The sequence below is a fragment of the Lemur catta genome, chromosome 3 (assembly GCF_020740605.2).
Source record: "Lemur catta isolate mLemCat1 chromosome 3, mLemCat1.pri, whole genome shotgun sequence".
Taxonomy (NCBI): Eukaryota; Metazoa; Chordata; class Mammalia; order Primates; family Lemuridae; genus Lemur; species Lemur catta.
In genome coordinates, this window is record NC_059130.1 from 42,241,990 (window position 1) to 42,264,565 (window position 22,576).

Consider the following 22,576-nt stretch of genomic DNA (forward strand, 5'->3'; position numbering starts at 1 on the left):
CAGTGGTTATGGGGTGGTTTATTATGGAAAACTTTCACTTTCTATACATTTTGGTAAACATTTTTTCCCAATAAGCCTGTATCTTCTATTATTAAAAATTAAAACAAAGACGATTATTTTTGCAAAAAACAAATCCAGCTCTCCCAGGTTTCTTGGCATCCAGAAGCCTATGACTTAATGCATATGAAGAAGACCAAAAATATCTCTTGTAATTTGCATGTCTGCAGGCAGTCTCAGAGACATGACCTTTGGGGTTGTTCCCAGAATGCCCACATAAGAATGGACACGCTTGAAGCTGTGACTCGGGAGGATGGGTGGTACATGGGCAATGTATATAAGCTGAACTTTTGTACCCCCATAATAAGCTGAAAGACAAAAAAAAAAAAGAATGATGCCTGTGGTTCCTGAGCCAGAGCCTGCTGCTTTTGCTTTACTCAGACATGGACTAGCATTTAATCTCAAAATCTTTTAAACACTTTTGGTCTACTTGGTCTAAGTCTGCAAATATTTCCTGTTCCCAGGTCCCTCTACCTACCCATTCTTCTATTGCTATTCCTTGATGTGAACCAACTGCTTAAACAATGCCCAGTTGCCCATTTCTCGTGTTCTTTGTTCCACCTGCAGCAAAAGAGCAGCAAACTTTCACTGCCCTCCCTCAGCTTAGTGCATTCTTATGATTGGGCTTCATCAGGGCTCAAATGCCTGCCCAGCCATTCTCATGTCAGTGTGACATTTGAAGAGGAGAAAAGGGAGCAAACTTCAGTTTAAGGAGGCTGTTAGGGGCACAACAACTATACACTTACATTGGCAGATATAAAACATATTAATATTTAAACATCACCTTGTAATGCCAAATCAATGGCATTGATTTGTTCTAAGAATACATGCTTCTTAAAAAAAAAATAACAGTCGCCACCTCTCTGCTTTTCATTTACATGTCTCACCTTGTAGCAGTCTGATTTCTGTCCCCACCATACTTCTCCCTAAAGTCTCTGATAAGCTCCATGTATGCTTGCTACTTTTTTCTTACTGGTTCTCATGATATCTGATACTATTGATCATGGCCACATCCAGGAAAATCTGTCCTCACTTCTGTGACATCATGCTATTGATTTTCTTCCTTCTCTCCTTAATAGACCCTTCTTCTCTACTCTTAAATGTTGGGATTCCCCCAGAGCTCCATGTGTGGCCCACAAGCACCTTTAAACTTATCATGTCCAATCCTAAACTCAGCATCTTTCTCCCAAAACCTTCTCTTTTCTATTCTTCATTTCCTAATATATGACATCCTGATTTCCTATTTGCTCTAAGCCAAACACAAAGCATCCTGCTAGAACCCTCCCTCTCACTCAGCCTCACATGCCCAGCCTGTATTTTCTTTCTATAGCTTTTACTTCCTTAACTGTTTTGAACCCATCCACTTCATCCCATTATTTATTGCCTTAATGCAGGACCTTGTTACTTTTTGCCTGGGCAACTAGAACACTCTCCCCATACTTGCCTCTAGTTTGGCTAGCCTCTGTTTACAATTGCGTAAGTGATCTTTCTAAAGCCCAAATGTGATTATGTTTTATCCTTAATTAAATTGCTATCACAGATCTCCATTGCTTTCAGTATAAAAGTAAAAGTCCTTCATTGACTAATCAAAGCCTTTCATGATTTAGTTTCTGCTTACTTTTCTAGACTCATTTCTTGCCATTTCCACTGCACGCAACTCAGTTCAGCTACATGAAATAATTTGGTACTTGTTCCCCCTGGACACATCACATGGCCACACATTCATACATGAGAATCTCTCCACTTGAGGTACCCAATTCCCACACACACCCCACCACCATCATCACACACATACACACACACCTGATAGAAACCTAGCCGATGTGCACCTGTCCTTCAAAACTCAGTTGAAGTGTCACCTACCCACATAGCTTTCTTTTATCCTCACCTCTCACAACCCATCTAAGTTAAATCTGCCCTGTGCCACCACCGGCATGCCACTGATCACTTGGTACTATCTCCCCCTCTAGGCCAGAAGCTTCTCAGTGGCAGAAGCCAGGCCTGATTGCATTGAGTATCACCAACACCTATTGGGTGCTCAACAAATATCTGTGGAATAAAGAAATGGCTAAGTCCTAATGAAATTTACACTTTATGACACAGACCACCACCCCACTCCACCACTCAGTCCCCAAACTGATAATCAGCTCATGGTACTTACTTCCTCACAAGTCTCCTTTGTGCTGTTATTAGAATAAAGTCTAAGCTCCTTAATCGTGAACCTAAGACTTCATGACCTAATCCCAAATTGCCCTTTAAGAATTATTTCCCGCCATATCCTGCAATAGGTCCTGTGTTTTTGCCCTGTCTTACTACTCATTTGTCCCTGAATTCTTACACCCTCATAGTTTTGGGCTGTGGCCTATTGAAGGAGAATTCATTAATCCTTTGTTCCCTTCAGAAGAATTAATTTCTCTTTCCTATTTACTCATAATACAACATGATTTTATTTAGGGTTAATTATATTTTGCTAGTTTTAAATCTCATTGCTTCTTCCATTAAATTATAAGGTCCCCAGTGATAAGGAATTTGTCTTATTTCTTTCTGCTCACCCTTTTTTATCCCCAACTTAAAGGTGGTAACTTGCACATAATAGATAACCAGTAAATATTTTTTGAATTAAACATATTCAACTGATAAATTTTACCTTATTTCTTTTTTTTGAAGTTATTAAATTATATTAGCTTTATTAGCATTTTTCTTTTCCCTAAAAATGGAATTAAAAGATAACTTAATGTTTTAAAAAAATGTTTTACCTTCAAAAGAAATCTTACAATTTACTTGGACAAGCTCTTAAATAAGTTTAAAATTTGAAGACCCTAACAAAAATTGGGCCAAAACTCCATGTATATTACACTCATGATTTATTCCAGGTATTGCAACTTCAAAAAACAGAAAGAAAGAAAGAAGGAAGGAAGGAAGGAAGGAAGGAAGGAAGGAAGGAAGGAAGGAAGGAAGGAAAGAAAGAAAGAAAGAAAGAAAGAAAGAAAGAAAGAAAGAAAGAAAGAAAGAAAGAAGAAAGAAAGAAGGAAAGAAAGAAGAAAGAAGGAAGGAAAGAAGAAGGAAGGAAGGAAGAAAGGAAGAAGGAAGGAAGAAAGGAGGAAGGAACAAAGGAAGGAAGGAAGGAAAGAAGAAAGGAAAGGAAGAAAGAAAGAAAAAAGATAGGAAGAAAGAAAAAGAAAAAAATGGTAAAAAATATTAGCAAACCATATATCTGATAAAGTGTTAATATCCAAAAAATATAAGGCACTCCTATAACTCAATAGCAAAAAAAAAAAAAAAAAAAACACTTAAAAAGTGGGAAAAGGAGCTGCATAGATATTTCTCCAAAGGAGACATATAAGTGGCCAAAAGTATATGAAAAGGTGTTCAATATCCTCGCTAATCATCAGGAAAATGCAAATCAAAACCACAACGAGATATCACCTCACACCTGTTAGAATGGCTATTATCACAAAAGATGACAAATGTTGATGAAGATATGAAGAAATGCACCCCTTGTCTGCTGCTGGTGGGAATGTAAATTGGTGCAGCCACTGTGGAAGACAGTATGGAGAGGTCTCAAAAAATTAAAAATAGAACCACCATATAATCCAGAATCCCACTTCTGGGTGTACATTCAAAGGAATTGAAATCAAAATCTTGAAGAGACATCTGCACCTCCATGTTTATTACAGCTTTACTCACAATAGCCAAGACATGCCAGCAACCTAAATGTTCATTGACAATGGATGGATAAAGGAAATGTTTTATTATTCAGCCTTGAGGATGAAGGAAATCCTGCCACTTGCAACAACATGGATGAGCCTGGAGGACATTAAGCTAAATGAAATATGCCAGATATAGAAGAACAAATACTGCATGATCTCACTTAGATAAGAAATCTAAAATAGTCAAACTCATAGAAGTGGAGAGGAGAAAGGTGGTTTCCAGGGCCTGGGAGGAGGGAGACACAGGGAGATGTTTTTAAAAGGTTATAAAGTTATAGTTTGTAAGATGAATAGGTCTTAGAGTTCTACTGATCTGATTATAGTTAATAATACTGTATTTTATATTTAAAAATTTTCCAAGAGGGTGGATCTTATGTTTTTTAAAGGTTGTCTCAGCTTCAGAGGGTAGATTTTATATTAAGTGTTCTGATGACGAAATAATAACAATAATAAATAAAGAGGCAGGGGGAAAGTTTTGGAGGTGATAGATATGCTTATGGCATTGATTGAGGTGATGGTTTCATGGGTGTATACTCATTTCCAAACTCATCAAACTGTATACATTAAATATGAACAGCTTTTTGTATATCAATCATACTTTAACAAAGTGATTTAAAAATAATAAATCCTAGAAAAACAAATGTGTTCAATATAATTGAGTCACAAAATAATTCTACAAATATTTTAATATTATTGTTAACCAAAAACCAGGTACAATTTAATATATAATAATGGATATATTTAATAATAATAATATATTCTATTTAAAAGGCCATGATTTCTGCAAAGGCAGCATCTGTTCCAGTAGATTGAATGTGCATTCCCTTTATTGATTTTAGAAGAAATGTAATATAGAAGGAGTCATCACAAGGACTATTTAAAGGTATGTCTATCAAAGCCTCAAGACACTGTCCATGAGCCCAAGATAGGCAGTGACAAAGGAAAAGACAAATCTACTTTTGATGCATTCCTAGCCAGAGAAATAACAGAGCACTCAAAAGGAAAAACGAAGCTGATATCTCTGGTTATCCTAAAACAGCTTTGAGTTTGTACCCTCAAAAATGTACTTCTTTCCTCTCAGCCTGTCCTCAACTTCTTCCATTCCTCTCGGATGTACAGGGAAATTCCAATGTTCTCCTGTGTCATTGACCAAAACTGAGTACATTCACTGTGGGTAGAACTTACTGGTTCCCTGGTGACTGCCAGAAACCCATGTAGCTGTCCTGGTATTACTCAGCATGTAATACCTGGGCTTTTGCCTCATTTATGCCTCAGACAATAACAATACAAACGAATCTGGGTGAACGCAGAGGTTGGGGGTAGGGATGAGATCAGAGTGGTAAAGAGGAGGGAGAGAATGGTGATATGAAGGGAAATCCCCTTTCTGACTCTGGGCACAGCTTCTTTTCTCTCTGAAGTATCAGTTTGCATCACACCCAGCTTGGTGAACAGTTTGTGAACTAAACCTTCTGTTAGACCATGTAGGGGTTTACAAACAAAATTTCACAAACGTGTGCAGCAGTCTATTGTTGCACATGGAGAACAATTAGAAAAATAACACAGGGCATTTTATTACCAAAGGTCAGTTATAATTAAATGATTCAGAAGAATCAGGCTGTGACTACTCAAAGAATTCTTGTTTTGAGTAGTGACAGGGAATAGATGCAGGAGCCAGAATTTATAAAGAAGGCTTTTCTGGAAAACATGGAGCCTAACCTTGCTTTGGAAAAGTAAACTATTTTGGCAGGCAGAGTATAGGCACCAGCATAGCAGGAGGAGCTTAGAGAAATAAATTGTATTATAACTTCCCCTTCTTACAAAATCCTGAAAACTTGAAATCTTAAGGATTTTTCAAAGGTCACTTTATTTTAGGCTTACTCAATTCTAGGTTTCCTCCCAATTATTTAAAAACCTTAATGATAAATTTACTTTGACTTTATGCCCAGTTGCCTCTCTATGTGGGGTCTAGGTTTCTTTCTTTAGCAATGGAATCTTGAAATAAGAAATAGTAAAAATAAAATAAAAAATGAAATAGTCCTCTTCCTTTTTCCGCTTCCCTTCTTTCCTTATAAATGTAGTCCCCAAACCACTCAGAGTCTAAGAAGTTTCCCACATAAGTGGGAAGCCCTGCTTAAGGGTGTCTGCGACCCTGTGGGATGAAGGGGGCTCCCCAGTATTGAATGTTGTAACCTGAACAAGGCAGTGTTGGAGCCCCTGAGGCCAGAGAGGGTTACAGCTTGAGGATGCTGACAAGGACAGAATATTTGAGCTCAGATGGTGTTAGGCAGGGGTCTGCCTAGGGACTGAGGTAGGGGCAACAGGAGATTGGTTACAAATAGGAAGCATATTCAGAGTAATAGAAGCCTTGTTTCTCACTGTTAAAAAAGAGAGATACAAACATGGACAGGAAAAAAGCTAGAATGAACCATATGATGTTGAATTACAATCAGAGGTATTGGCAAGAAAATATGGATTTTAACATCTATACAGACAGACAAATAAATAGGATGAAAACATATATATGTTTACACACACACACACATACATATATGTGTGTGTACATATATATATATATTCCTCACTAGCTCTGTCCACTGAGGGCCTGGAAGCAGTGACACCCCAAGAACAATGAGCACATCTAGCTCCCAGATTATGGTTTTTAAATATTGTTCTCTACTAAAAGGGATCAGAACTTCTTAGGGTAATGGCTGATTCCATAGCTGGGGTAGGAAAAATACAAACCAAAGCTTTGAACATCTTGTTATTGCAGAAAGCAAGAAAGTGCTCAAAGAACAAAAGAGTTGCATCAAAAAACCACAGAATTCAGATTGAAGATCTCCCTCTGGCAAAATTACAGACAATTTGAACATCTAAAATAAATAATGGTAGTAATGCCTTGTAATCTATTCAGTAAAATAGCAATCCATGAGCCTATGTTGATATAAATAAATGAAAAAGTAATTAGAAAGTTTGATGAGGAATGAGGTATTAACATAGTCTGAAAGCATTTTCCCACAAATACATATGAACTACAAAAGGAAAAAGAGCAAATTTACAGTGGGCAAGCCTGGATGGTATCACCTTAACGAAACGATCAAATTTGCATCATCAGTAATATAATAAATCAAAGCTGTGTGCAATCTGGTAGGAAGAAATAAAAAGAACACAGCATCATTTCAGTGCTATGACTGCCAAAGAATAACTTGAAGCTAATCATAATGAAATATCAGACAAAATCAAATTGAAGGACACTACAAAATAATAAACCTGCAAACTTCAAAAGTGCCAAGGTCATCAAAATCAAGGAGAGAAGACTAATGATGGAGGCAAATTAGAGAGACACACTAAATGCAATGTGTAGTCTTGAACTGGATCCTTTTCCTTTTAAATGGAACAATGACAGCGAGTAGCCATTCTGATACTAGCACTTACATAGCACTCCACAAAGGTTTTCACACATACCTCATTTCATGCTCATAGCAATCAGTGAGGTAAGAAGGATTCTCAGAGAGGCCAAGGGCAAACAAGGTTTAACTTTCCAAACCCAGGATTGTAACCCTCCCACCCCCACAGCTAGGGACTAACCCACATGAGGATGGATCATTTGGGACAAATGGGACAATTGCTGAAACTTCAGTGGGGGTTAGGATGGTTAGAATAGAATGCTAGAAATGTACCAGTGTTAATTTCCTGATTTTGATGGTTGTTTTGTGATTATGTAAGAGAATGTTCCTATTTGTTAGGGCATATACACTAAAGTTGATGGGGGCATCCTTCAACAACTTTCAAATGTTTCAGAAAAACATTTGAGTCTTGCAAATTTTCTGTCAGTTTTAGATAATTTCAAAATTTAAAAAGACATTAATAAAAGTTAAATTGGTCATATCACATGTACTCAGCTAGTTAGGGTCTAATTGACAAAGGTCCTAAGTGGAGTCTCTCCTGGGTGACTCAGCAGGGAAAGGCACAGGACTTCAGTGTGGAATGAGATGGAGGCTCTTGTCCTCACCATTCATTCTGCAGCATATTCTACCCCACCCAGAGACTGACAGAATGCGGTGTCTATGTGTCTCCATAGCAGAGATGTCTTGGTGTGTGTGCAGGGCGGTGCTTTCTAGTTCTGAGTCATCAGGTAAAGTGAGCTTCCTCTGATCTTTTCGATATAAATTATTTTTTAAAAAAGTTCTTCCCTCTCAAACTCATTCCCCTGTGGGTTAGCCTCTAGTAGTGTGGGGTGGGGGACAGTGAGGTAGGATGGGGAGGAATAACCCTGGATTCAGAAAGTTAAAACCTTGTTTGACCTTGGCCTCTCTGAGAATCCTTCCTACCTCCCGGGTTGCTATGAGCCTCAAAGGAGCTATGTGTGAAAGCTCTTGCGGAGTGCTATGTAAATGCTAGTATCAGAATGGCTACACCTCATCATCAGCGCTCACATGAGTCAAAATTAAGAAAGCAGGTGAAAAGTCGTTTGCAGTTTTCTTTCTCTGTTGTCCTTTTCCCCACCTCTCTTAGCCTTCTGCACCTACCTCTGACCCAGTGTTCTCAGCAGCCCATTGCATGGCCCAGCCTTGAACCTGGCAGTATCTCTCCCACATCACTTACCCGGATTCTATTAGGATAGCTCAGCCCGCGGAGAAAAATGTGTGCTCAGTCACATATTTACCATGCACCCAGCCTGTGGCAACAATACAAGAGATGCGTGAGACTAAGCCCCTGCCCTCAAAAAGCTTGCGATTCAGTTGAATTACTAATACTCCCAGGCAGTATTTTCATTTTAAAGGAGGATGCTTAAAGAGATAATATTTTGATGCTAAGGCACAGATGCCTAAGTGAGCTATTAAGCCATATGATAGATGAGTGTCATTTGGTAGAGCATGGCGCGGGGGTGGGGAGGGGAGCAGTAAAATTAATGGGCGTGGGAAAGGTGATCTTTGCAAACCAAACATCTCCAGTTCTGCCACCCAACTTTCACACCTGTAAGTACAAATATTCACAATACCTACCTCAGGGAGCTATTGGAGGATTAAAAGACTTGACACTTAGGACAGTGTCTGGCACTTGGTAAACACTAAATGCAATCATAAAATCATGAAGTTGTGGAAACAGGGCAGTTCTAGGCAGCAAATAACCTTCCTTCAAGTAGAAAGGGAAGATAAGGAAAAGCAGCAGGCATTGGAGAAAGAGGAGGAAACATACCAAGGGTCCTATTGTCCTTAGGATCTCAAATTTAAAATCTTCATAATATGTGAACTGTGCTGCCTGTGAAATAGCTTTGCTCATGGCAAAACCTATTCACATGTAAGGTGTGCATATATAAATGTGTTTACTAAAGGAACGAGAAAACTAGTTTTTGGCTAATATTGGGGCAATAACATTGGTTTTGTTGATTTTAACCGTGTGAGCACTAGAAATCACTCACTCAGGCACACGCAATCACAGAACTATGAAGCTGGGACTAAGAAAGAGGCAGGAGAATACGGGATTGCACGGGCTGTGTCCAACCTTACCGCGCCCAGGATGCCCGTGTTCTCAGGACTGGTGGCGTGGCACGTTTGGGTCCACTACTCCTAGGCATTAGCGCATCTATTTAGAGTCATGTGACTCTCCGACTAGATGAGAATGACAGGAGCAATTGAAAGGGGCTGATCCCTAATTTCCTTTTTTGTGTTTTTCCCTTCTGAAGGGAACAGGAAGTCGGGGTCTGGAAAGTCAGAGCGTGAAGACAGCGTGGCTGAGCACACCGCAGTGTTCGCCTGTGGCGCTCCGAGTGTTTGGTGAGAAATCCAGCACCTGAAGTGTGGTCCACCAACCCTCTGCTTGCAGCCCCCGTTCCCCACAAAAACCAGCCCTCCCCCAAGCCAAGCCAACCATGTGCAGGGCTCCTTTGCCAGTGGCACTGAGAGTTCCAAAATGTATTCTCTCCATAGTTGTGGGCCGAGGTTAATAATCTCAGTACATAAGTTATACTGATGAAAATTTAACTATGCTGGCCTAAGGAAAGCAATGGTAATGATAATTTTTAATAATAATAATAGCTAAATCTACTAAGCAGTTGCCATGCACCAGACACTGTGCATTATATTCTCTAATCTTCACAAAACCTGTGAGCTGTATAATATTGTCCTCATTTTACAGATAAGCAAACTGAAACTTGAAAAGCTAAGTAACTTGCCTAAGTTCCATAGCTAGTAAAAGGCAGAACCGGGATTTTCTTACAGATAGTTAAAATTTAGAGTTCTCATTCTTAACCACCAGTTTTCTAGGCTAATTTTAACAGTATGTTTTAATAAAATATGCAACAACACTCAGAAGCAATAACTTCTTTTAAATTTTATTTTATTTTTAATTAACAAACTAATTGTACATATTCATGCAGTACACAGTGATGTTTCAATATATATATAATAATACATAGTGATCATATCAGGGTAAGGAGCAGATCCACCATCTCAAACATATATCAATTCTTTGTATTAGGAACATTCAATATCCTCCTTCTAGTTATTTGAAACTATATCATATATTATTGTTAACTGTAGTCATTCTAAGTGGTCTAGAATACTAGAACTTATATCTGCTATCTAGGTGTAATTTTTTATCATTTAACAAATCTTTAAAAGTACATCCTGTGATGTTTTTTAACTTTTGATTTAAAAAAATTAGTTATTATTTTTATAATATAATATATATAATATAATAAGTTGCAAAGATAGTACAGAGAGTTGTCATATGCCCTCTTCCAACTTCCATTGATGTTAATATGTTGTTAATAAATAATCATGTATATTTATCAAAACTAGAAAGTAACATTGGTTTGGCACTATTAGTTGAACTGCAGACTTTTTCAGATTTTCCAGTTTTTTTCATTGAGATCTTTTTCTCATTTCTAGATTCAATCTATTTAGTTGTCAGTCTCCTCCAATCTGCAATAGTTTCTTAGACTTTCCTTGTCTTTCATGATCTTGGCAGTTTTGAAGAGCAGTGCTCAGGTCTTTTGTAGAATTTTACCTCTTCAAGAATGTCATATAAATGGCATCATACAATGGGTAGCCTTTGGGGCCTGGCTTCTTTCACTTAAAAATATGCATTTAAGATTCCCTCTATTTGAGTTTATCTGAAGCTTTCTCATGATTATACTGAGATTATGAATTTGGGGGGAAGCATAACACAGAGGTGAAATTTCTCTTCCATCATCATATCAATCCTAATAGCAACTTGACATTCCTGGTGACATTAACTTTGATCACTTAATGAAGGTGATATCCACCAGGTTTTTCCACTGTAGAGTTACTATTTTTCCCTATCCATATTCTTATTTATTAGAAGCAAGTCATTAAGTCCTATCTACACTCAAGGAATGGAAATTAACCTCCACGTCCTAGAGGAAGGAGTATCAAAGAATTTGTGAACATATATTAACACCACTGCACAGTTAACATTTGGGGAAGTTACTTTGAAGCTGTTGGAACATTGTGTTTCTCCTTAAAGTTTTGTCCACTTATTTTAGTATTCATCCATGGACTGTGCCTGCCACAATTATTACTTTGGTGTTCTGGTGGTGATTTTGTATTTCCCTCATTGCTTCTACATTTATTTGAAAATCTTTTGTAAGGAAGATTTATCCATTCTCCCTCATGTATTTATTTATAAAATCATTTATATCAGTATATATAAAATCAGTATACATAAACTATATATTATAGACCCATAGATTTTTATTAATTTATTTAAACTTTATATCTAGAAATAATTTTAGATTTACAGAAAAGTTGCAGAGTTCCCATATATCTCTCACCTAGTTTCAATTTCCCCTAATACCACCATCTTACATTAACATGGTACATTTGCCAAAACTAAGTAAGTAACAGTACATCACTATTAACTAAACCCCAGATTCTATGTGGATTTCACCAGTTTTCTCATTAATATCTTTTGCTGTTCCAGGAGCCAAGACAGAATTCCCTACTGTATTTCATTGTCATGTCTTCTTGATCTCCTTCTGGTCTGAGACAGCTTTTTTCCCCCTCCATCTCTTTGAGGAAGGCTATGTCATTTAGAATACAATTTGATTCATTTAACACAGTCTGCATTCCATCCTAGGATTCCCTCAATATCTTGGGTGATTTTTTATTTGCATATAGCAAAGTTCATTCTCTGTACTGTACACTTCTACAAGTTTTAGCAAGAACATAGAGTGATGTATTCACCACCCCAACACTATACAGAACAGTTCATCACTTCAAAATTCCCTTGTGCAGTCCATTTGTGGTTGATCCCTTCCACTTCCTCACACCCCTGGCAGCAAATGATCTGTTTTATATATCTATAATTTTATATTTTTTAGAATGTCATATAAATGGAATCACACATGTAGCCTTTGAGTCTGGCTTCTTTCACTTAGAAAAATGCATTTACTATTTGTCCATGTTTTGCATAAAGCAATAGTTTCTTTTTATTATTGAGTAATAATCCATTCTATGGACGAATTACAATTTATTTATTGACTCGATGAAGGGCATCTTGATTATTTCCAACTTTGGGTGAGTATGGATAAAGCATAAAATATAAACATTTTGTGTATAGGTATTCTTGTGAACATATTTTTTTCAATTCACTTGGGGAAATAACTTCAGATTGGGGTTGCTCAATCAAAGGGCAAGCACATGTTTAACTCTACAAGAAACTGTCAAACTGTACCAAAGTGGCTGTACCACTTCCCATTGCAGCAATGAAAGAGAGTTCCTGTTGCTCTGCATCTTTGTCAGCATTTAGTACTGTTAGATTTTTTTAAGATATTTTAATAGGTATGTGGTAGTATATCATTATGGTTTTAATTTTTAATTCTCCCATAGCTGGTGATATTGAGCATTTTTAATGTTTATTTGTCACCCACATACCTTCTTTGGTGAAGTGTGTGTTCAGATTTTTGATCTTTTTTTAAATTAGGATGTTTGTTCAATTTTGTTGAATTTTAAGAGTTCTTTATATATTCTAGATATACATTCTTTATCAGATATTTAACTGGCAAATATTTTCTCCAAGTCTATAAGTTGTCTTTTTATTTGCTTATCAGTATTTTTCACAAAGCATAGCTTTAATTTTGATAAAATTTAATTTATTAGCTTTTTCTTTTATGTATCATGCATTGGGTGTCATATGTAAAAATTATTGTCAAATCTAAGGTTGTGTAGATTTTGTCTTATGTTTTCTTTAGAGTTTTCTAGTTTTAACTCTTCCATTTAGATCTGTGATTCATTTTGACTTAATTTTTGCATATGGTGTGAGATAAAAGTCAAAGTTCACTCTTTGCATAAGGTAACAAACCAACTGGTACAGGACTACTTGTTTACACTTGATCTTAGGCAAAAGGTCAAGAGGTGATAAGGACTACTTATTTAAAAAGATTATCCTACAGGACCCAAAAACAACACTGCAGCATGCTCCTCCAAGCAAGCATCACCTACTGACAGGGAGGTCATTCTGCACACCCTTTTACTGCATCTACTGACTCATCATATAGGATGTGGTCAAATCTCATCCACAAACACCACCTAGTGCCTCAAAGACTAAACAGGATGTATCATCATCCAAATGAAAATCTAAAGGCAAGAAGCAGCAGCTGATCCAGAGGGGAAGGAATCAGCGAAAGAACTCTGGAAGTAAGAAGAATCAAATGGAAAGCACACCCCTAAAGAGAAACACCAGCAATGGACATTAACCAAACTCAGAACACCAAAATGACAAAAGAAGAACTTCAAACACAGTCATCAGAAAACTGAACCATATGCAAGAAAAAATGCATAACCAATACAAAGAAACCACAAAAAATCGAGGACTTGGAAGAAAAATTTGCTAAAGAAATTGAAATATTAAAGAAAAATCAAACAGAACTCCTGGAAACAAAGAGTTTATTTAGGGAACTACAAAACACAGTGGGAAGCCTCAAGAGCAGGATAGATCAAACAGAGGAAAGAATCTCAGAGATCGAAAATAACACCTTCCAATTAAATAAGTCAGTCACAGAGACAGAGCAAAGAAATAAGAGAAAAGACCAGAGTCCGCAAGAAATGTGGGATTATGTGAAGAATACTAACGTGAAAGTTATGGGCATTCCTGAGGGTGAAGAAGAAAATACACAAGAGTTAGATAAGCTATTTGAAGAGATAATTCAGGAAAATTTCCCAGGCCTTGCTAAAAATCTAAATATATAGGTACAAGAAGCCCAAAGGACCCCTGGGAGATTCATTGCAAATAGGAAGACACCACATCATGCAGTCATCAGACTGACCAAAATATTCACTAAAGAGGCGCTTCTTTGAGCTGTAAGGTGAAAGAAACAAGTAACATACAAAGGAAAGCCCATCCAAACAACTCCAGATTTCTCAACTGAAACCTTACAAGCAAGAAGAGACTGGGGCCCCATCCTCACTCTTCTGAAACAGAATAATGCCCAGCCTAGAATCTTGTACCCAGCAAAGCTAAGTTTTGTATATGAAGGAGAAATTAAGACATTCTCAGATAAACAAAGACTGAGGGAATTCACCAAAACAAGACCACCCCTCCAAGAAGTACTCAAAACAGAGTTGCACATGGACAAGCACAAGAAACACTCACGAATGTAAAACTACTCAGAAGCTAAAGATCAAAGGCCAGATACCACAATGGTCCAAATGAAGAAGACTCCAAAGGCAATCACAGCAACAACAAAAATAAATAAATGGAACTTGATTAAATTAAAAAGCTTCTGCACAGCCAAAGAAACTGTCACAAGAGTAAATACACAACCTACAGAATAGGAAAAAATTTTGGCGTGCTACACATCCAATAAAAGACTGATAACTAGAATCTATTTAGAACTCAGGAAAATCAGTAAGAAAAAATCAAACAACCTTATCAAAAAGTGGGCAAAGGACATGAATAGAAATTTTTCAAAAGAAGACAGAAGAATGGCCAACAAACATATGAAAAAATTCTCAACATCTCTAATCATCAGGGAAATTCAAATCAAAACCACAATGAGATATCACTTAACTCCAGTGAGAATGGCCTTTATCAAAAAGTCCCATAACAACAAATGTTGGCGGGGATGCGGAGAGACAGGAACACTCATACACTGCTGGTGGGACTGCAAACTAGTGCAACCTCTGTGGAAAGCAATACAGAGATACCTTAAACAGATACAAGTAGACCTACCATTTGATACAGTAATCCCATTATTGGGCATCTACCCAAAAGAACAAAAGACATTCTACAACAAAGATATCTGCACCCGAATGTTTATAGCAGCACAATTCACAATTGCAAAGATGTGGAAACAACCCAAGTGTCCATCAATCCATGAGTGGATTAATAAAATGTGGTATATGCATACCATGTAGTACTACTCAGCTATGAGAAACAATGGTGATATAGCACCTCTTGTATTTTCCTGGAAAGAGCTGGAACCCATTCTAAGTGAAGTATCCCAAGAATGGAAAAATAAGCACCACATGTACCCACCATCAAATTGGTTTCACTGATCATCACCTAAGAGCAGATTTAGGAATAACATTGATCGGGTGTTGGGGAGATGTTGGGGAGGAGGGAATGGGTGTATACATACATAATGAGTGCAATACACACTGTCTAGGAGATGGACATGTTTGAAGCTCTTACTCAGGGGGTTGGGGGGGCAAGGGTAATATACGTAACCTAAACTTTTATACCCCCACAGTATGCTGAAATAAGAATTAAAAAAATAGGCAAAACTGCGAATCTTAGATCATCAAAGTATATCCAGATGGCAGAATTGAGTGAAACTTTATAATAGAGAAAGGAAGGAAAAAGAATTATCAGTTGCTTGCTTAAGGTTGAATACTGACTTATCTGCTTTGAATGTATTTGGGGAAAGGTAGATCATCACATCTCTGAAGAATGTTTGTGGGGAGGCACTCATTTGCTATGACTCGAGAACCCTGGAATGAAATTCCTCAATGGAGAACACATAACTCAGGTTTAAACTAATCTGTCATTGGGTGGGTGTGAGAACTTCTGCAAGTTATATAACATCTCTAATTGATTTTCTCATTTGTAAAATGAAAATAGGATTACCTGCCTCCCTAAATTGTGAATAAATGAGATAACATATAACAGTATAGTGCTTTATATGTTAGAAAATGTACCCCCTCCTCCCTGAGAAAAGATAATAATAATACCAGTCCTACCGGTCCCATTTTTTCCATGGGAAGAGTTCTGTGAACTGGGATGGCATCTTTGACTTGCCCTTCTTCACTCCACTCGTCCTTTCTTTGAAACTCCTGGGCAAACATAAAGAAGTCTCAATGTGATCATTTAGAAAAAAACCTAGTTTGACTTTATGCTCAACTAGCTCCAATCCATGTTGCAAGTTTTGTTTGTTGTTGTTGTTTAAGCATACATTTAAATTTTGTGCCTCTAACCAAATCTTTGTAAATTGTCAAAAAAAAAAAAAAAAAAGATTATCCTGTCCTTATTGAATTGCATTGGTATCTTTTGCTGAAAATCAATTGATCATATATAAGTGTGTATATTTTCAAATTCTTATTTGTTCCATTGACCTATAGATCTTCCTTAAATCAATACTCCACTGTCTTCACTACTATAGCATTATAGCTTTATAGCTATATAATTCTTAAAATATAACATGAGTCCTCCAGCTTTGTTCTTCTTTTTAAAAATTGTCTTGGTTATTCTAGACCTTTTACATGTATGTAAATTTTAGAATCAACTTGTCAATTTCTACAAAAAAGTTTGCTAAGATTTTGATTGAGATAGCACTGAGTCTATTTGTCAGTTTTCGGATAATTGATATCTTAAAAATATTCAGTCTTCTGATCTATGAATAGGATATATCTGCCTGCTTATTTAGGTCTTTAATATCTCTGAGAATAAGGTTTTTCTTGAAGATACAATAGTAATAAGTGACAGTTAAGGTCCACACAGAAAATCCACAGTATTTAGAGCTATCTAGGGCAGTTTAGAGTGGTGATAAATAGCTTTACATATTTCCAAATTCTCTCAGGTAAGTGCAATTTAGTAATTGATATCATGATGACCCAAAGTCATTAAGTATTAAATGCTATCCATTGTATTGTTTGCTGGGGTTTTTTTATTATTATTTATTCTGGGGAACAATATATTGTATCACATGCTTTCTTTATAAATTTCTGATTTCCACAGAGCATTCCTATGGGGTATGAATGTTACTCTCCCCATGTCTCTCACATGGTAAACTCAGGACGAAGGCAACGGCCCTGGCCCCTCCCTACCAGGACTTCTGCATCTGCCCCACTGCACTCCAGCCACGCGAGGGACGGTGCACTGAGCAGCTTCACCTCCTTCCCCTCATCACTCAGCAGCTTGTGTAGTCTGTGTCCAGGGCCCTGCAGCTCTTACATTCTTCCGAATTTCAAATATCAATATCAAAAAGATCTACCATATCTCAATATATTATTATATTTCACGGCTATACTGCAAACTTTTTTATTTTTTTCATTGACAAAAAAGATTGTACATATTTAACACATACCAGATGACATTTTGAAATACATATACCTTGTAGAATCCAGTGTGTTGTTTAATAAAGCAAAATAGTATACATGTTTTAAAAAAAACTTTTCATTAATAGTTGGAAAAATAAAAGAAACTGGAGTTTAAAAGAATAAGTTTCAGTTAAATTGAAAATTCACTTAAAAATAATACTTCATTCCCAAGGGTGCCAAAAGACTGAAGGACCTCTAAAAATGACATAATTTTTAGTTTTAAAAGTGAAATAGGCAGGCCAGGTTTCTCCTTGTACCTGGGGAACTCCCTGAGAGAGATAGTAAGAGTTTTTCTTTCACTATACTTTGCAGGATGTTGTTTGATCTTGTTTGTGACTTCAGAAAGTAGCCGACAATGTGTCAGTGACTCTAAGAACTTCCCACAAAAAATGCAACCTGTTTTGTCTCAGCTAAAAAAAAAAGAAAAGAAAAGAAAGGAAGCCCTGGTTTTTTTGTAGATGTACTTTGGTTTCATAGAGCAGAGATAAAAGTTGTCAATTTTATTTTACTTTTCCTCACAACACTGGGTAAATCTCCCTTGACTTTACAGCTTTGGTACATGGAGACACAATCAGCGTAGAGAAGAGAGGTAAAGGAAAGCAGTACAGGAACTTCAATCATTTTGAGCAACTGTTTCATGAGTCACATTTTTCTGTGATTCTATGCCAAATTCCCCATTAGGATGTTGGAGCTTGGTTATGCATTTGTGCTACTTCACTCAATAGAGGCTGAACCAATTATGTAGCATCTCAGGGGTTCATTCATATTAAGTGCCATAGACTCAGTCCCAGCAGCTTATATGGAAAGAACCAGTGAAAAAATGTTCTTTTTAATTAAAAACTTATATTATCCTATATTATTTAACTTTTTTCTGGAAGGCTGTATTAGTATATAATGTTATCATCAAGAAGGTCAAATACAGGAGGAAGGAGGAAAATAAAAGCTAAGCCCGTGGATGATGCAAATTACTGTTAATCTTTCATTATATTTGTAAAACATTATCTGGAATCCTGGAAGCCACTGATTTTCTAAACTAGTATTCCTCTCCTTGTTAGTAGAGAAATAATATTTCATTACAAGGCTTTTCTGTTCTCTTTGTTTTTTCTTTTTTTTTTTTTTATGCTTTGATGATTTTGACCTATGCATATTTCTCATTTCATTTTCCCCAGAAAAAAAGAAAAACATGAAAAATGTAACAATATTTGATGTTAACATCAACAAAATGTGACATTTTTAAATAGTAAATTACAACTGAATTCAATCTTTATATCACTAGTATATTTAAAGTTGGATTTGGGAACAACTCTCTGCCGCATCTGGTATTTTAAAGACTTCTGGCTAGCCCATATCACTTATCATGAAATCACATAAACAGGGGACATGTGCTAAACATTGCAACTCATCTATTCATACCCACCACATACTATGAAACTCCATCAGATCGCTCTGATCTTTTGCCTCATTTGATTTCATGTGCCATGCTCTGAGACTCTCCATTTATCTCTTCTCTTACTTATACTATTGATACTATTTTAGAAATTTTACCCTTCTGGACACAATATCAAAATTTACCTGTTAGCATGATGCAATGCAACTTTAGGTAAGATGATCTTGCTTACATCACGTCACTCAGCTCCCTCTTGGCCTCTTAGACATAGCTCCTCCTTAACATTTACCCAACTGGAATAGAGACTGAATGTTAGTATCAGAAAGGCTAAGATTAAAGGCAGTTTAGAAAGGAAACAAGGAGGACAGTTATGGTACTATTACAAGGACTGTGTGAGAGATAAACCAAGAGAAGGACGATATGCAATTGAGTAAAGATTAGAATAAACAGAGTTTGGGGGGGCTTAGGAGAAGAGGAATGACTTCTAGTTTCCTTGTTGGTGTTATTTAAGTGGTTCTATTCACTGAGGTAGAGGAAAAAGAGGATTTTGGAGGAAGAAGACACTGAGATCAAGTGTACATCTGTTGAGTTAGCAATGCCCATCAGACATTTTGGTGGGGATATTCATCAGCCTCATCTAGATTTGGAATTCAGGAGAATCTGCACTGGATTTGGAAGCAGTGAAAGAGATGGAGTGAATGAGATCACCTAGAGAGAGTATGCAGGGTAAGGAGTGGATGAAAGATGAAGTCATGTTGAACAATAACAAAAAGAACAAATAAAAAAGGATAAAACCCAATGAAAGAGTCCAAGTCAAAGTGGCCAGAGGGATAGAAGCAAGATCCAGAAAGAGCCTCACTATTCTCCTCTTGACAATTAGTTTGGTATTTTGAAGAGTTTGGGTGACCTTGAAGATAGCAGTTTCAGTCAAGTGATAGGGAAACTAAATTGTATTTATTGAAAAATAATAGAAGTTGAGGAAATGTTTGTAGAAAACATGGATAACTTTTTAAGAAACTTGATTATTAATCAGGGAAATAAAATGAGGTTACAGTTGGTTTTTAGGATTTTGGGTGCTATGTTTTGTTGTAAATGAGAAGGGCTTGAATGTGCTTCTAAACATCAAGGGAAGGACTGAGTAGGACTATTCACTGGACCAAGGCACCAAAAGAGGCAGGAGAAGATGGTATATGGATAGAAACATCATATGCCATGAGACAGAATGAAAGAGGCAAAGACAACTGCAGATAGAAATAGGTTTGCAGATGTGGAAGTGAGAAACTGAGGAAGTTAATATTTTAGAAGATGTGTTCAACTGTGAAGAGTGAAAGTGGAAGTTCAAATGTCATGAAGAACTGGAATAGCCACTGAGGGAATTACAGACAGAACCCAGGTGAGGCTAAAGACCATTAGCTGTATCAGCCTATCATTCCTGTGGTTTTCTCCAGCAGATGAAATGTAGGAGTAGAAAAAGTGGATGCCATGGAAAGAATTTAAGATTTTATCATGTAGGACCAATGCAATTTGAAAATTAGTAAAGTGGGGAGAAAAATGGAAATTAAGTTATTTGAAAATGAAGGATTTAAGTAATGTACCATATAGTCTAGGCCAGAAAGTAAAGGAAATGAGGCTAAGAGAAGATGATGGAGTAGGTGATTAAGGAGGTGCTGAAAAATCGGAGGTCTTTTTGGATGAAATATCATTGAGGTAAGGAGTTGAGAGGATGGTCCATATGCTAATTTAAATGTGTAAGATGTTAATCAGGGCTGGGATTGTAGATTTTAAGATTTCAGAGATGGAGATATAAAGGAAGATGGCGGAGTGGAGGTGACCTCCTGGATTCGTGCTCCCAGAGAGGAAGGCATGGATCTCGACCTGCCACAACACTAGAGGATGGCTCCCCTGCAGGAATGGCGGTGTGAACCCACGGAGAATCACCATGGGACACAGAAAACAACAAAAAATGGAGGCGAGTGGGAAATCAGACCGAGATAATTTGGAGAGTGCGGGACAGAAAATAGACAGCGGGGTGCGGGACAGCTGTACCTGCCTCACCAACGAGTGAGGCGGGTTCAGCCCCACAGCAAAGCGGCTTGTTCTCCCCACTGACCTCCACACCCACTCAATCAGGGATCTGACTGAAGTCAGTGCAGAATCACTGCGGGAGACATGGAGCTCCGAGGAAAGGTGACATCAGCGGAAAGGAGCTTAGGCTCTGGAGGGTTTCTGCGGCAACACAACACTTAAAGGAAAAGGTGCGGAACTGCGCTGAGGCGAGGGACTGTGACCATGAAATATTAAAGCGGGGTTTTTTTTCTCTTTTTCTTCCTCAGCGGCCCCCCCGCCGGGGAGCTGCTGTGGGCTCTGGCGCCTGCTGAGCTCTGAACATTCTCCCCCAGCGCCAGTGACCAGTGGGCCCGTGGTCGCCATCTTGGGACCCACAGCGTAGCTGCTGCGGATACATAGGGGGCTGTGCGGGTCCCCGCACAGCTCCTTTTTATAGTCCGTGACCCCACGCCAAGAGCTGTGGCTTTATGTGAACTCTGTGGACAGAAGACATCAGCGGGAAAGAGCTAAGACTCTTGGTCGTGGAATAACAGGTTTTTTTTTTTTTTCTTGTTTTCTCTTTTTCTTTTTCTTTTTATTCATATTGTTTTTTTTAAAATGTTATTATTATTTTTTATTATTATTATCAGTTTTTTTTCTTTTTTTGTTTCGGTTTTTCTTTTTCTTTTTATTAGTATTTTTTTTTAATTTTATTATTATTATTATTAGATTTTTTTTCTCTCTTTCTTTCTTTTTCTTTTCTCCTTTTCGATGGCCCTCTAGCCCAGGAGATACTGTATACTCCTGAGCTCGCCAGGCCCCCAGCTCTGGTTCCTAGTAGACCCTGAACATTCCCCCCCAGTGCTGGTGATCGGTGGGTGGGCAGCCGCCATTGTGGGGTCCAAGGCCTAGCTGCTGCAGAGCCATAGGGTGCCAGGTGGCTCCTCAGGGGGCTCCCTCCCCTGGTCCGTGAACCCTCTCTAGGTCCCCTTCCCGGGTGTGAACACTGAGTGCTTCCCCAGACGCAAAAGTGTGGAGCCTGGACCTTGGGGACATTGGGACAGGGTAGACCTTTGCCCATTGGAGCTGCAGCAGCTGGGGCATTGAGCGAGTGAGGGCACCACCTCCTCCCCTTAGCCAGTATCTTTACTGCGGAAAGAGACAGAAACCACACATCTAGAGGAAGAACCAAAAGACAGGGAAAAAAAAAGAGAGAGAGAGAGACTTTCTGCTTGCAAATAGTGTGAATCCTGCCTGCTAACTGAAAGTCCACAACACAGTGACTTAACTTGCCAAACCGGTCTTAGGTCAAGCCAATCCTCTGGGGGTGGACCCATCAGAAGCAGTACCCCAACTGAGATAGGAAAAACTCTAAACAACACACAACAGTCTCCCCCTCTGGACAAAGGAAGCAACATACCTAGATTGTTTCACAGCCTAAGAACAGAGTGCAAGGCATGCTGTTAGCCAGCCTAAAGCTGTGAGAAAAGATCTAACGATAGATCCAGGTGGGAAGGGCTCAGCGGAAAAATATGGGGAGCACAAAAAACCAAATGGAAACCTCGCCCCCAAAGAGAAATACGAGCTCTCCTCCAATTGGCACAAACCAGATTCAAAATACCAACATGTTACCAGAAGAATTTCAGTTGTGGATTATAAATAAGCTGAATAATATACAAGAAAAAAATGGTTAACCAACAAAAAGAAACCACAAAAAAAATCCAGGATTTGGAAGAAAAATTCACTAAGGAAATTGAAATATTGAAGAAAAACCAAACTGAATTCCTAGAAATGAAGAATTTATTCAGGGAACTACA

General features: G+C 37.9%; 1 long non-coding RNA gene across 1 annotated transcript; it reads right to left on the reverse strand.

Moving 5' to 3' along the window:
* Nucleotides 1-277: 277 nt before the first annotated feature.
* Nucleotides 278-18,995, reverse strand: LOC123635300. Its single transcript, XR_006734092.1, has 3 exons — nucleotides 18,899-18,995; nucleotides 15,971-16,063; nucleotides 278-365 (listed from the first exon to the last, which is right to left on the reverse strand). It is a non-coding gene; the product is annotated as an uncharacterized LOC123635300 (long non-coding RNA).
* Nucleotides 18,996-22,576: the final 3,581 nt, after the last annotated feature.